The sequence below is a fragment of the Leptidea sinapis genome, chromosome 19, assembly GCF_905404315.1.
Source record: "Leptidea sinapis chromosome 19, ilLepSina1.1, whole genome shotgun sequence".
Lineage (NCBI taxonomy): Eukaryota > Metazoa > Arthropoda > Insecta > Lepidoptera > Pieridae > Leptidea > Leptidea sinapis.
Genome location: NC_066283.1, coordinates 766,093 through 772,379, shown reverse-complemented (window position 1 = coordinate 772,379; position 6,287 = coordinate 766,093).

Genomic DNA, 6,287 nt, shown 5'->3' with positions numbered 1-6,287 from the left:
TGGTGCTTCCCGTGTCCTTTGCTATACTTACGTATAGCAAAGTGGATGATAAATTTACGAATAACTCAATATCGCGCCAACCGATATCGATAATGGAAAGGATATATGTACTTCAAAGATAGTTTGGTGAGAGTTTGGTTAGGTTCTGATTAGGGAATCCATGACAAAGTAACAGAATCTTTCAATTCTTAGGAGCAAATTAACGATACTCGGCCGAATCTTTTTTATGCTATAGGGATACTTAAGTCATCTACCATAACACAGTTATGGTTCAGTAATTGTCTTAGTCCAATATGATGATCAATGGGACTCCTTTGCGACTTACAGTTAGGGTGCGATCTGTGGCAGAATTTCTAACGGTCTGTAATCAAATTGCAAAGCGTTCACGTTCATTGCTGCATTGAAGAATTGAGTATATCTACACATATTTAGACAAATTGTTGGTAAGTGTACTTCAAATTCACTAAAAATCTATAAATAAAAAATATTTTAACAAAAAAACAACCGACTTCGAAAACACTATTCCAAAACAATAGATATAGTATGTGTTTAACTTTAATGCTTTATTTACTCAAAATGTAACTAGATGGCGCCACAGGCCATTTAAAATCGCGCTAACGTTGTTTTTTGTAATATTCCTATAGGTTAAGCTTCCTGATGTCACCTTGAGTGTTCTTACTAGTGTCAAATAAAAGTGTATAAGTTAGTGTGAGTGTTTAATTAAACAAATGGTCTTCGAGCTCGGATAACTGTGAGTAAAGTGCTAAAAGTATTGTGATTGTTAAAAGAACATAGAAAATTTCAGTGTTAAAAAGACTTAGCCGATTTCGTGAGTAAAAAGAACTTAGAATATTTCGTGTCAAAAATAACTTAAAAAATTTCGTTTTAGAAAAGACTTAGAAAATTTGCGAGTAAAAAAGACTTAGAAAAATTTCATCAACTTTTAACTTAGTTTCTGGAAGTGATTTTGGACTTGTATTATTTTTCAAAACTGAACTTTTACTTTTATGGTGATAAAAACTTTAACAATTCATTAGTAGTTCTGAATATCATTAATTTTGCTTTCTATCTGCAATCATTTTGTGAACTTTATATACCATGGCGGATAAAAAGATCAAACTAAATATCACACAGATGATTCAGAACTCAACTAAAATTGAAAAATTACTCACAAATTCAAAAAAATGCGCTACTGATAAACGAACAAGAGGTTTTTTGCATTCACGGATGGAGATTTTACAAGATTATTGGTCTAGTTATTCCAAGTCTTTTGAGACTCTTTCTGTATCGATAGATGCTGAAACGTTACAAACAGACTACAATCTTGTCTTAGAGGAAAACTTTGAACGCACTGAAGAATATTACCTGGAGCTAATGACATGGCTTAAAGATAAATTGTATGAGCTAAAAGAGGAGAAATATGAAGGTTTAAACTCTGAGACTTCGTTGGAAGTTTCAAAGATGAGACCAAAACTTCCACCAATCTCCATACCACAATTTTCTGGCGATTACAGTCAGTGGATGAGTTTTAGAGATTTGTTTCGCTCTCTAATACATAATGATGATCGTTTGACTAAAATTGAGAAACATCATTATCTGAAGTCAAGTTTATCTGGAGAAGCTGAACAACTACTAAAAAATTACTCACTAACGGAAGCTAACTATGATGACGCCTGGAAAAAATTAAATGAGAGATATGAAAATAAGAGAATGATAGTCAACAATATCCTCAGTCGTTTCTTAAGTCAAAAGGCATTAACAACTGAATCTGCAAAGGGTATAAAAGATCTTCTAGACACCTCTAGCCAATGTCTCACTTCCTTAACAAATTTGAAGGTCGATTCCTGGAATTCTATAGTCGTGCACATCCTTGTCTCAAAGTTGGACATTGAATCTCACAAACTTTGGGAACAATCATTAGAAAATTCCACAAGCATTCCTACCTATGAGGACCTTATAAGTTTTCTAGAGAAACGTTTCCGAACTATGGAAATGGTCAACATTTCACAACCTCCACAACGACATACTCCAAAAACTGTTCAACAATCACCGAGAGCAACAACTGCCAAAAGTTTTGCTACTGAAGTTGAAAACACTTGTACTTTTTGCTCACAGAACCACTATATTTGCCACTGCAAAGGTTTTGGCTCACTCCCCGTTCCTGAACGTCAAGATTTTGTTAAGAAAAACAACATATGCTTTAACTGCCTCGTGAAAGGTCACTCAGTATTCAACTGTAGACAAAGCACAGTCTGCAAAAAGTGTGGTCGTCGTCATCATACGTTAATTCACTTCACCTCTCCTAAGGATGACAACGCTGGTGATACTGCTAAAGAGAGAGATAGCCCAAAAGGAAATGGCACTGCTGGACCCAAGACTTCTTGCAACGTCAGTGTGAACCTGAAAGCTGAAACAAATGATGATCTGGTTATTTTAGCTACTGCTGTAGTTTATGTAGATTCAAAGAACAGTGGTACTTACGCATTGAGAGCTCTTGTTGATCAGGGTTCACAGGGTTCTTTCATTTCCGAAGGAGCTGCGCAGTTGTTAAAGCTTAATCGTATTCCAGTTAATGGCAAAATCTCTGGAATATCTAATTCATCGGTGGTAACTACAAAGTCCATGGTCTCACTTACAGTCCACTCCACAAAAGATAATGCATCCACTTTCAAAGTCAATGCATATGTTTTAAGAAAACTCACATCATTGTTGCCTTCACGAGAATTTCCACAAGATACCTGGCCTTTATCTATGCAGTTGGATCTGGCTGATCCAAACTTTCACAAGCCAGGGTCTATTGATATCTTGCTCGGTGCTGACGTGCATGCTTACATACTTCTGGAAGGCTTACACAAGTCAAATTCTCTTATTGCACTCAACTCTCGCCTTGGTTGGTTAATATCAGGCAGAGTTTCACAAACTGATTCAGTAGCGTATGAACACAATATGGTCGTTATGCAAACGAAGGTTGAGACAGATCAGTTACTCAGACGATTCTGGGAGATAGAAGAGAATTTACCACACAAGAAACCAATGACCGATTTAGAAATACAATGTGAAGAACACTTCAAAAACACTCACACTCGCAATGACGTCGGTCGTTACATAGTACGCTTACCATTCAAAGAAGATCCACCCACAAACCTTGGTGATGCTAAACCTCTTGCTATCAGCCGCTTACAACAGATGGAGAAACGTTTTACACGCAAGCCTGAATTCAAGGAAGAATATCACACATTTTTGAAGCAGTATGAATCACAAGGTCATATGATGATGGTACCTGAAAAGGAAACAGAAACACAGAAAGTATATTACTTACCTCATCACGCTGTTCTTAGGTCGACGAGTCTAAGCACGAAGCTACGTGTAGTTTTCGACGGAAGTGCTGCACCTGAAAAAGGAAAATCATTAAACGATGAACTTCTAATTGGTTGTTCTCTTCAACAAGATATTAGAGATTTAATAACTAGATGGAGACAACACAAAATTTGCTTAGTTGCAGATATTCGTCAGATGTATCGTCGGATTCTCGTAAATAATGATGACGTTGACTACCAGAGAATCGTATGGCGAGAATCTCCAACACAACCTATAAAAGAATATAGACTACTTACCGTTACGTACTGGCTGAAGATGAAAAGAATGATTTCCCCACTGAAGCTGAAATCCTGAAAAACGACGTATACATGGATGATTTGATGACGGGCGCATCCACAGTAGGAGACGTGGTGAAGTTACAAAAGGGCCTGACGGAGCTGTTAGCTCGTGGCGGATTCCCTTTACATAAGTGGTCATCAAACAGTAAAGTGGTGCTATCACAAATCCCAAATGTTGACAAAGACTCTGAAAGTGCCATAAATATTAAAGTTGAAGATACGATCAAAACATTAGGTATTACTTGGAACTCTGACGCAGATAATTTTGAACTTAATGTAAATTTAAATTATTGTTCTACTAATTCAATTACCAAAAGATATATATTGTCCACAATTGCAAAATCTTTCGATCCACTAGGTTGGCTAACACCTGCAATTATCATACTTAAAATATTCATGCAAAAGCTGTGGTTAGCTGGCTTAGACTGGGATGAAGAATTACCTACTGATCTTAAAGTAGAATGGAATACTTACCTCGATCGTTTCACGCATACTGAAAACATTCAGTTCCCACGATGGTTTGGAGTTTCAGATGACACCACTAAGCGGGAGCTGCATGGATTTAGCGATGCTTCGTGTACTGCTTATGCTGCAGTAGTGTACCTTAGAGTTTTAGGGAATGAGGGTGAAGTAAAAGTTTACCTTGTTATTGCAAAATCTAAAGTTGCCCCAGTAAAACAAATTTCTGTTCCACGTCTTGAACTCTGTGGTGCAGTGCTATTGGCAAAATTGATCCAACATGTTAAAACTATTTTAAAGATACCCGACGATGATGTATTCACCTGGACGGACTCTACCATCGTTTTGGCATGGCTGCGTAAGACACCAAACACATGGACTACATTTGTTGCGAATCGTACATCAGAAATTTTGACTCTCACTAATAGTAATCAATGGCACCATGTTTGTTCTGCGAACAATCCCGCTGATTTAGCATCGCGTGGAACCTTCCCAAATGATCTGCAGCAGTCAAATCTATGGTGGAGTGGTCCTCAATTTTTACATGACACGGATGGATTTGAACTTTCCCCCGTGGATATTCCCTCGACAGATTTAGAAATGAAAGCTACTACCAAAATATTGTGTAATGTTAATTTTATCGAAAAGGATGATGCAATTTCTTATCTAAAACGATTCTCAACGCTGTCAAAATTAATTCGGGTTACTGCCTATTGTTGTCGTTATTTTAATCTACTCAAAGTTAAGATTACTAAGAATCCATTTACTAAAGCTATTTATTTGAGTGCTGATGAACTTGATGATGCTCTTAATCGTTGCATTAAATTGTCACAATCCATTTCGTTTCGAGATGAGATCTCTCACTTGTCATCAGAGAAACAAGTTCAGAAATCGAGCAAAATATATGTACTTCATCCATTTATTGACGACGATGGTATTGTTCGGGTTGGTGGTCGACTTGCAAATGCAGAAATTTCAAAGGATATGAAAAATCCTATTATTTTAAGTGGTAATTGTTTTCTATCTAAACTTATCGTTTCAAACGCACATTTGAAATCTCTGCATGGAGGTCACCAATTAACTTTAAATATCATACGACAAAAATTTTGGATTCTACGAGTAAAGAATTTGGTTAAATCGACAATCCAAAAATGTATACCTTGTTACAAGCAAAAGGCTACTCCCAATGTTCCATTTATGGCAAACTTACCTAAATTTCGGGTTAAACCTAGTCGCCCTTTTCTAACAAGTGGAGTAGACTTTTGTGGACCTTTTACAATGAAACTGTATCCTGGTAGATGCAAAAGAACCTGTAAATCTTATGTTTGTTTATTTGTGTGTACCGTAACAAAAGCCATTCATCTAGAGTTGGTAACGGACCTTACTTCTGCTGCTTTTATTGCTGCATTTCGGCGTTTTACTGCTCGACGTGGTCACTGTAAAGAGATTTGGAGTGATCATGGAACGAACTTTGTAGGCGCGTCCCGTGAACTTGATCTGGCGTTCAAGGATTCACAATCTCTGACGGTTACTGAAGTTTCTGAACTTCTTGCTAATGATCGCACACAATGGAAGTTTATACCACCTCGTGCCCCACATTTTGGAGGTATTTGGGAGTCCGGAGTGAAAAGTATTAAAGGGCATTTAAAACGGGTTATAGGCCAAACTTTTCTCACATACGAGGAGCTAACTACTCTCTTATCTCAAGTTGAGGCTTGTGTCAATTCTCGTCCACTCACACTTATGAATTCCACTCTTGACGAACATCCTTTGACACCTGGTCACTTTCTCATCGGAGAACCCTTAATCGGTGTTCCTGAGCCGTCTCTTCTCGATGTTAAACTCAGTCCGTTAAATCGATGGCATATAATTCAACGAATGGTGCAAAGCTTATGGAGTCGTTGGCGAAATGAATATCTCACGACCCTGCAACATCGTTACAAATGGAACACTAACCAAACTGATCTCCCTATTGGAACTGTTGTTTTAGTCAAAGATGACATGCTCCCACCAGGAAAATGGCTTTTGGGACGTATTATTCAGAAACACCCAGGAACAGATGGCATAACAAGAGTTGTTACATTAAAATATAAGGATAGTGTTTTTAAGAGACCAATCGCAAAATTGTGCCCTCTGCCTCTGGATGAGCCTGACTCCCTGTAATTTGAGACT